A 12355-nucleotide genomic window follows, 5' to 3' on the forward strand; every position below is an offset into this window, starting at 1 on the left:
GTGTACCAAAAAAGCTTTATACAACTACAGTCAAGAGTAAAATGTAATTTGGTGAAATAAAACATGTAGTGATTACACCAAAAGTATAATGGTTGTCATGTATGCCAAATTGTTCATGATGTGCACAATAAGTAAAGCAACACCGGAGTTATGTGGAAACCATTTTAATTTTTTTCATTCACTGACCTTGAGCTTTTGACCCCAGACCCGCTTGACTTCTTTCTTATGCAAAGTGAGGTTCAGGTATAGTGTCTTGAATAAATGTTTTTGGATGGCAACCATTGATCATCTATAAGGCACAGTGACCTTGAACTTTGACCTTTTTATCCCAAAACCAAAAGATTGGTTAAAATCAATGATTCTTTCTAGTACCAAGTGCAAGCTATCTGCAAGGTTTGAACTAGGTTTACTAAAGTTATTTTGTTGAAAATGTTATATCCAGCCCATGTTAGAGGAAACTGAGAGACTAGTTACTCTTGTGCTGGTGGTGAAAGCATCAAAACTTTGTTTTGCAGTTTGCAGTGTATTTCATAAAGCTTAGATACATTTTCATCATACTTGCAAGCATTATTATGAAGCTAAGAAACCTTTTAACATGCTTGCTCAAAAGATGAGGGTAACAACAGTTGGTTTACTGACATCAAGAAACCCTAATGAAGTAAATCATCCCATCAGTATTGAACCTGGTTGATGACCACCCTGACAAACAACGATGGAAACATATTTTGAAGGAGGCATTTAACTCATCATGGTGCAAAACAAAGGAACTTAAATAAATCATCACTTAGATTCCTACACATTCAAGACAATCCTTTGCTGCAGACACACCCTTTATGGACATCTGCCTCATCCATCCCAAGAACAGTACTGGAAGCATCCATCAACGCAACATTTCTAATAGGTACATGCCCACTGCAGTCAAACAGACGCAAGCTTAATCATCACGCTGTCTCCCCTGCCTGCCCCTCTGTAAAGGAGAATCAAAATTGAAAGTACTTCAATTTCACATGCCCTTCCTGCAATATAAACATGCTAAACATAAAAAAAATCATTGATGAAGCTGATATTCTGAGCAGAGATGTTAAACTTGTGTTGCAGTGTGTGATGGATTGCAATTTGCAAACCACTACAACCATATTTAATTTAAGCACTTATCAAATTAAGGATATAGAACGTTTCACTAGCCTTATTTACAACCTACATTGTCTGAAAGCAAGAATTTTAGTCCCAACTATAGTTAATAGCAAATGTATTCTCAGTATATACATTACCAAGTATGTACATATTTCAAAGTTCTAAGTATGATCACATTTGCTATGAATATGACTGGATCAACTGTGTGGGTGTGTTGTCTTTTTTTATTTACCCAGAACATGAAATCTTAGATACTCTTTTAAAACGAGAAACAGTCAACAACAATAACATGGGAGCCCAATATACCATATTACCTTCATTCATAGCACAGAGCTTTACATTCCTATCCAATTATTAGCCTGAAAAAAAAGAGACAAATCCTTCATTTGGACTGGTATCATGTTTCCTGTGATATTTAACTTGTGTGGCACTGTCTTACTATTGGTACTGGACAATTAGGAGCACTATTGCACAATATCCAAAAATAAAATACCGGAAACAACATTAAATGTCCTTGTAAAAACAACTATCTGTCCCCATAAAATACACACCAGGCGTTTTGATTTGCATAAATAATCGAAGTCAAACTTTAGATTTGAAAAAAGGCAATATCAGTTTTTAGTTCTATAAATAGCAAAGAAGAATAATATATACATATTGTTATGTGGATAATCTGCTTGTACAAGTGGAATTAGTTTGAACAAATAGACAGGAAAAAGATTAGACATAACAAAACCATTACACAAATGCTGAATTATCAATGATCTAGAATTCTAGATGGTGCCATCATTTCCATTCAATGCTTGCAACAAATTTAATGATGGAGGAATGGATTTGCTAACATTAAATCACAATATTTTACATTAATGATGGAGGAATGGATTTGCCAACATTAAATTACAATGATATTTTATATTAATGATGGAGGAATGGATTTGCTAACATTAAATTACAATGATATTTTATATTAATGATTGAGGAATGGAATTGCTAACATTAAATTACAATGATATTTTACATTAATGATAGAGGAATGGAATTGCTAACATTAAATTACAATGATATTTTACATTAATGATGGAGGAATGGATTTGCTAACATTAAATTACAATGATATTTTACATTAATGATGCAGGAATGGATTTGCTAACATTAAATTACAATGATATTTTATATTAATGATGGAGGAATGGATTTGCTAACATTAAATTACAATGACATTTTACATTAATGATAGAGGAATGGAATTGCTAACATTAAATTACAATGATATTTTACATTAATGATGGAGGAATGGATTTGCTAACATTAAATTACAATGATATTTTACATTAATGATGGAGGAATGGATTTGCTAACATTAAATTACAATGATATTTTACATTAATGATTCAGGAATGGATTTGCTAACATTAAATTACAATGATATTTTACATTAATGATGGAGGAATGGATTTGCTAACATTAAATCACAATATTTTACATTAATGATGGAGGAATGGAATTGTTAACATTAAATTACGATGATATTTTACATTAATGATTGAGGAATGGATTTGCTAACATTAAATTACAATGATATTTTACATTAATGATGGAGGAATGGATTTGCTAACATTAAATTACAATGATATTTTACATTAAGGATGGAGGAATGGATTTGCTAACATTAAATTACAATGATATTTTACATTAATGATTCAGGAATGGATTTGCTAACATTAAATTACAATGATATTTTACATTAATGATGGAGGAATGGATTTGCTAACATTAAATCACAATATTTTACATTAATGATGCAGGAATGGATTTGCTAAAATTAAATTACGATGATATTTTACATTAATGATGGAGGAATGGATTTGCTAACATTAAATTACAATGATATTTTACATTAATGATGGAGGAATGGAATTGCTAACATTATATTACAATGATATTTTACATTAAGGATGGAGGAATGGAATTGCTAACATTAAATTACAATGATATTTTACATTAATGATGGAGGAATGGAATTGCTAACATTACATTACAATGATATTTGACATTAATGATGGAGGAATGGATTTGCTAACATTACATTACAATGATATTTTACATTAATGATGGAGGAATGGAACTGTTAACATTAAATTACAATGATATTTTACATTAATGATGGAGGAATGGAACTGTTAACATTAAATTACAATGATATTTTACATTAATGATGGAGGAATGGAATTGTTAACATTAAATTACAATGATATTTTACATTAATGATGGAGGAATGGATTTGCTAACATTAAATTACAATGATATTTTACATTAATGATGGAGGAATGGATTTGCTAACATTAAATTACAATGATATTTTACATTAATGATGGAGGAATGGATTTGCTAACATTAAATTACAATGATATTTTACATTAATGATGGAGGAATGGATCTGCTAACATTAAATTACAATGATATTTTACATTAATGATGGAGAAATGGATTTGCTAACATTAAATCACAATGACATTTTACATTAATGATAGAGGAATGGAATTGCTAACATTAAATTACAATGATATTTTACATTAATGACGGAAGAATGGAATTGCTAACATTAAATTACAATGATATTTTACATTAATGATGGAGGAATGGATTTGCTAACATTAAATTACAATGATATTTTACATTAATGATGGAAGAATGGATTTGCTAACATTAAATTACAATATTTTACATTAATGATGGAGGAATGGAATTGCTAACATTAAATTACAATGATATTTTATATTAATGATGGAGGAATGGATTTGCTAACATTAAATTACAATGATATTTTACATTAATGATGGAGGAATGGATTTGCTAACATTAAATTACGATGATATTTTACATTAATGATAGAGGAATGGAATTGCTAACATTAAATTACAATGATATTTTACATTAATGATAGAGGAATGGAATTGCTAACATTAAATCACAATGATATTTTACATTAATGATAGAGGAATGGAATTGCTAACATTAAATTACAATGATATTTTACATTAATGATAGAGGAATGGAATTGCTAACATTAAATTACAATGATATTTTACATTAATGATAGAGGAATGGAATTGGTAACATTAAATTACAATGATATTTTATATTAATGATGGAGGAATGGATTTGCTAACATTAAATTACAATATTTTACATTAATGATTGAGGAATGGATTTGCTAACATTAAATTACAATGATATTTTACATTAAGGATGGAGGAATGGAATTGCCAACATTAAATTACAATGATATTTTACGTTAATGATGGAGGAATGGATTTGCTAACATTAAATTACAATGATATTTTACATTAATGATGGAGGAATGAAATTGCTAACATTAAATTACAATGTTATTTTACATTAATGATTGAGGAATGGATCTGCTAACATTAAATTACAATGATATTTTACATTAATGATTGAGGAATGGATCTGCTAACATTAAATTACAATGATATTTTACATTAATGATGGAGGAATGGATTTGCTAACATTAAATTACAATGATATTTTACATTAAGGATGGAGGAATGGATTTGCTAACATTAAATTACAATGATATTTTACATTAATGATTGAGGAACGCATCTGCTAACATTAAATTACAATGATATTTTACATTAATGATGGAGGAATGGATTTGCTAACATTAAATTACAATGATATTTTATATTAATGATGGAGGAATGGATTTGCTAACATTAAATTACAATATTTTACATTAATGATGGAGGAATGGATTTGCTAACATTAAATTACAATGATATTTTACATTAATGATGGAGGAATGGAATTGCCAACATTAAATTACAATGATATTTTATATTAATGATGGAGGAATGGAATTGCTAACATTAAATTACAATGATATTTTACATTAATGATGGAGGAATGGATTTGCAAACATTAAATTACAATGATATTTTAAATTAAGGATGGAGGAATGGAATTGCTAACATTAAATTACAATGATATTTTATATTAATGATGGAGGAATGCATTTGCTAACATTACATTACAATGATATTTTACATTAAGGATGGAGGAATGGATTTGCTAACATTAAATTACAATGATATTTTACATTAATGATGGAGGAATGGATTTGCTAACATTAAATCACAATATTTTACATTAATGATGGAGGAATGGAATTGTTAACATTAAATTACGATGATATTTTACATTAATGATTGAGGAATGGATTTGCTAACATTAAATTACAATGATATTTTACATTAATGATGGAGGAATGGATTTGCTAACATTAAATTACAATGATATTTTACATTAAGGATGGAGGAATGGATTTGCTAACATTAAATTACAATGATATTTTACATTAATGATGGAGGAATGGATTTGCTAACATTAAATTACAATGATATTTTACATTAATGATGCAGGAATGGATTTGCTAACATTAAATTACAATGATATTTTATATTAATGATGGAGGAATGGATTTGCTAACATTAAATTACAATGACATTTTACATTAATGATAGAGGACTGGAATTGCTAACATTAAATTACAATGATATTTTACATTAATGATGGAGGAATGGATTTGCTAACATTAAATTACAATGATATTTTACATTAATGATGGAGGAATGGATTTGCTAACATTAAATTACAATGATATTTTACATTAATGATTCAGGAATGGATTTGCTAACATTAAATTACAATGATATTTTACATTAATGATGGAGGAATGGATTTGCTAACATTAAATCACAATATTTTACATTAATGATGGAGGAATGGAATTGTTAACATTAAATTACAATGATATTTTACATTAATGATTGAGGAATGGATTTGCTAACATTAAATTACAATGATATTTTACATTAATGATGGAGGAATGGATTTGCTAACATTAAATTACAATGATATTTTACATTAAGGATGGAGGAATGGATTTGCTAACATTAAATTACAATGATATTTTACATTAATGATTGAGGAATGGATTTGCTAACATTAAATTACAATGATATTTTACATTAATGATGGAGGAATGGATTTGCTAACATTAAATCACAATATTTTACATTGATGATGGAGGAATGGATTTGCTAAAATTAAATTACGATGATATTTTACATTAATGATGGAGGAATGGATTTGCTAACATTAAATTACAATGATATTTTACATTAATGATGGAGGAATGGAATTGCTAACATTAAATTACAATGATATTTTACATTAATGATGGAAGAATGGATTTGCTAACATTACATTACAATGATATTTTATATTAATGATGGAGGAATGGAATTGCTAACATTAAATTACAATGATATTTTACATTAATGATGGAGGAATGGAATTGCTAACATTAAATTACAATGATATTTTACATTAATGATGGAGGAATGGATTTGCTAACATTACATTACAATGATATTTTACATTAAGGATGGAGGAATGGATTTGCTAACATTAAATTACAATGATATTTTACATTAATGATGGAGGAATGGAATTGCTAACATTACATTACAATGATATTTTACATTAATGATGGAGGAATGGAATTGCTAACATTACATTACAATGATATTTGACATTAATGATGGAGGAATGGATTTGCTAACATTAAATTACAATGATATTTTACATTAATGATGGAGGAATGGAATTGCTAACATTACATTACAATGATATTTGACATTAATGATGGAGGAATGGATTTGCTAACATTAAATTACAATGATATTTTACATTAATGATGGAGGAATGGATCTGCTAACATTAAATTACAATGATATTTTACATTAATGATGGAGAAATGGATTTGCTAACATTAAATCACAATGACATTTTACATTAATGATAGAGGAATGGAATTGCTAACATTAAATTACAATGATATTTTACATTAATGATGGAAGAATGGAATTGCTAACATTAAATTACAATGATATTTTACATTAATGATGGAGGAATGGATTTGCTAACATTAAATTACAATGATATTTTACATTAATGATGGAAGAATGGATTTGCTAACATTAAATTACAATATTTTACATTAATGATGGAGGAATGGAATTGCTAACATTAAATTACAATGATATTTTATATTAATGATGGACGAATGGATTTGCTAACATTAAATTACAATGATATTTTACATTAATGATGGAGGAATGGATTTGCTAACATTAAATTACGATGATATTTTACATTAATGATAGAGGAATGGAATTGCTAACATTAAATTACAATGATATTTTACATTAATGATAGAGGAATGGAATTGCTAACATTAAATCACAATGATATTTTACATTAATGATAGAGGAATGGAATTGCTAACATTAAATTACAATGATATTTTACATTAATGATAGAGGAATGGAATTGCTAACATTAAATCACAATGATATTTTACATTAATGATAGAGGAATGGAATTGCTAACATTAAATTACAATGATATTTTATATTAATGATGGAGGAATGGATTTGCTAATATTAAATTACAATATTTTACATTAATGATTGAGGAATGGATTTGCTAACATTAAATTACAATGATATTTTACATTAAGGATGGAGGAATGGAATTGCCAACATTAAATTACAATGATATTTTACGTTAATGATGGAGGAATGGATTTGCTAACATTAAATTACAATGATATTTTACATTAATGATGGAGGAATGAAATTGCTAACATTAAATTACAATGTTTTTTTACATTAATGATTGAGGAATGGATCTGCTAACATTAAATTACAATGATATTTTACATTGATGATTGAGGAATGGATCTGCTAACATTAAATTACAATGATATTTTACATTAATGATGGAGGAATGGATTTGCTAACATTAAATCACAATATTTTACATTAATGATGGAGGAATGGAATTGCTAACATTAAATTACAATGATATTTTACATTAATGATTGAGGAATGGATCTGCTAACATTAAATTACAATGATATTTTACATTAATGATTGAGGAATGGATCTGCTAACATTAAATTACAATGATATTTTACATTAATGATGGAGGAATGGATTTGCTAACATTAAATTACAATGATATTTTACATTAAGGATGGAGGAATGGATTTGCTAACATTAAATTACAATGATATTTTACATTAATGATGGAGGAATGGATTTGCTAACATTAAATTACAATGATATTTTATATTAATGATGGAGGAATGGATTTGCTAACATTAAATTACAATATTTTACATTAATGATGGAGGAATGGATTTGCTAACATTAAATTACAATGATATTTTATATTAATGATGGAGGAATGGAATTGCCAACATTAAATTACAATGATATTTTATATTAATGATGGAGGAATGGAATTGCTAACATTAAATTACAATGATATTTTACATTAATGATGGAGGAATGGATTTGCTAACATTAAATTACAATGATATTTTACATTAAGGATGGAGGAATGGAATTGCTAACATTAAATTACAATGATATTTTATATTAATGATGGAGGAATGCATTTGCTAACATTAAATTACAATATTTTACATTAATGATGGAGGAATGGATTTGCTAACATTAAATTACAATGATATTTTACATTAATGATGGAGGAATGGAATTGCTAACATTAAATTACAATGATATTTTACATTAATGATGGAGGAATGGATTTGCTAACATTAAATTACAATGATATTTTACATTAATGATGGAGGAATGGAATTGCTAACATTAAATTACAATGATATTTTATATTAATGATGGAGGAATGGATTTGCTAACATTAAATTACAATATTTTACATTAATGATGGAGGAATGGATTTGCTAACATTAAATTACAATGATATTTTACATTAATGATGGAGGAATGGAATTGCTAACATTAAATTACAATGATATTTTACATTAATGATGGAGGAATGGATTTACTAACATTAAATTACAATGATATTTTACATTAATGATGGAGGAATGGAATTGCTAACATTAAATTACAATATTTTACATTAATGATGGAGGAATGGAATTGTTAACATTAAATTACAATGATATTTTATATTAATGATGGAGGAATGGAATTGCTAACATTAAATTACAATGATATTTTATATTAATGATGGAGGAATGGATTTGCTAACATTAAATCACAATGATATTTTATATTAATGATGGAGGAATGGAATTGCTAACATTAAATTACAATGATATTTTACATTAATGATGGAGGAATGGATTTGCTAACATTAAATTACAATGATATTTTACATTAATGATGGAGGAATGGATTTGCTAACATTAAATTACAATGATATTTTACATTAATGATGGAGGAATGGATTTGCTAACATTAAATTACAATGATATTTTACATTAATGATTGAGGAATGGATTTGCTAACATTAAATTACGATGATATTTTACATTAATGATTGAGGAATGGATTTGCTAACATTAGTAGACTTTGAACACATGTACCTGGTAATATGTGCAATTTGATTATCACAATTACCATGGAATCATCTACAAATAATTTAAATTCATAAAAAATAAAAAAAAACTTTAAAAGCTTTTCTTATTCTCCAAGTAAAAAATGGAAGGAAATAATAATAATAATGATAATATTCAACTGCATTATTTCTTGTTATATATCGTTTACCTTTCCCATTCATTACTTACCTTACAACTATTCCTTCCTTATAACTGAATGGAAAATGTACATCATATGAAAACTGGATGATCATCAGAACATCATATTAAATGGAAAATAATGTTTTAGCTTGAGCTTCTGTTATTTATAAAAGTATACTTAGTATTGAAAAGTGTGTACAAAAATCATGCTGATACAGTAGTGTATGTGGGTTTTAGCTATATCCGATTAAAATATAAATGTACATAACTTTATTTTGTGTTTCATTTCATGACAAGCAGTTTTATAAAAGGTGTGCTTTGTCAACCAGAGATTTTTCTCAAAGTTTTGATATTGTTTGAAATATTTTCTTAATAATCATTGAAAGTAAAAATGTTTATGTTAAAACAAATAACAGTGACTGTTTTCCCAATGCATATTTCAGAATGTTGGGGATTATGCCCTCTGTCTGTCTGTCTGTCTCTCCATTAGTAATATAGTTTATCTCCTACAACATGAAAGTCATGGACTTGAAACTTTGGAATATGATTGGGTGTAGTCTTTAGATATACACAGCAGTTTCAAATTTTAAATATGTTTTGTAAGTGGGAATCTAAAAGTTGTTTGTGTCATCTTCAAGGCTAGGCCAGTGACATACACATTGAGCTATTACCATACACTCTCTGGTCTTGTCCAGGGATGGTCCCAGTGGGTTTTCTTAACCTGGGCCACAACTTTGAAACTGTTGAGATCCCCATTCAATAATCATATATGGGTCTAAAGAATACAAGACAAGACTTAAGACATGCTGCCGTATCCAGTACAGACAGTGGGTCGTGTCCCTGAGGTTAAGGAATTGCTCCCCAAGTCAGAACTTGGAAACAGTTGAAATCCATTCCTTCTGACCATATATTGGTTGATGGAGTGAGAAGATATCAGACAAATTTCAAGTACAGACTCTAATGACGAAGACATACTCTTGGGTCATCACCTGGAACCTGTTGAGGTCGCTAGCTATATACTGTAGGCCTGAAGGGCAAGAGAAAACAAAATTAGATCCATGTTCAGCACAGACATACATCTTAGGTTATACCCCTGTTGTTTGGAAATTGACCCTGGCTCATAACATGGAAATTGTTACAATCTCCATCCTAGAACAGTACAATATAAACATTTAATTGGCAACACTACAGTATGTGTGTGTGTGTGTGTGTGTGTATATATATATATATATATATATATATATATATATATATATATATATATATATTCACATCCTTTACCTAAAACAATAAATATCAGCAATGTCAACATTAAATTCACACAATCAGTATGAAACCTAGGTGTTACTCTGGACAGTACTCTCACATTGCACCAACACGTCATGAACATACGCAAGGCTGCATATCTTGAGCTGAGACGCATCAGCTCAATTTGCAAAAATCTTTCAGTTGATGCCACTAAAACACTTGTGTGTTCATTAGTACTTTCAAGACTGGACTATTGTAACTCAGTTCTGTCTGGTTCATCTCAATATCTACTCCAGAAACTTCAAAAAGTTCAAAACATAACTGCTCGGATCATACTTAGAGTACCACGATCAGAGCACACCTCCCCGCTGCTATGTACCCAACACTGGCTATCCATTTGATTCAGAATCAAACACAAAATTTGTTCTCTGTGCTACGTTTCACTGTCAGACTCTAGCCCAACATACCTATCTGACCTCACCCATGTGTACACACCAGCAAGATACTTATGCTCCTCTTCTGACAATCATATACTCATTATTCCAAGTATGAAAACAAAGTCATATGGACAGCGTTCTTTTGCATACCAGGGCCCAGCAACGTGGAATGAATTGCCCACCTAACTTAGGCACAAAGACACATTGATTACATTCAAGAGGGCTCTCAAAACTCACTTATTTTGACAGCAAGAACAAACTTAAAGACCTAATAATGTTTCCTACCTGAAATATTCTCAGCATGTTTTTTATTTATCTTAATTTTTAATGTTTTTCTAATTTCATGTTGTTTGTTTTTGTAATATTATTATGTTTCTTATCTTATAGGTGTTGTCTAAAGTTGTAAAGCGCTTAGAGCTTCTAAAGATTAGGCGCTATACAAAGTCCTCATTATTATTATTATATATATATATATATATATATATACATATATATATATATATATATATATATATATATATATATATATATATATATATATATATATATATATATATATATATATATACTGGATATGAAAAGAAAAATACTCCTTTTTACTTAAAAATTTTTCCCAGGATCAAGCCAATTACATTTAGACTGGAAGTGTGGTGATATTCAGTGCCATGTCATTCATGTTTTCCTCTATTTCATTGTGGATTACACTGAATTTTATGTTTATACAATTATCCAGTTAAAACTGTACAAGTGGCACTGTCCACATGCTTCTTAAAGAAAAAGTGCAATCACAGTGGATTCTTGTGTAGTTTTGTACAAAAACTTCCAAAATTATTCTGCTCAGAACATTTACTGAAATGAACCTATTGGC

Source organism: Sinohyriopsis cumingii, chromosome 12 (genome assembly GCF_028554795.1).
Source record: "Sinohyriopsis cumingii isolate HCF-2022 chromosome 12, ASM2855479v2, whole genome shotgun sequence".
Lineage (NCBI taxonomy): Eukaryota > Metazoa > Mollusca > Bivalvia > Unionida > Unionidae > Sinohyriopsis > Sinohyriopsis cumingii.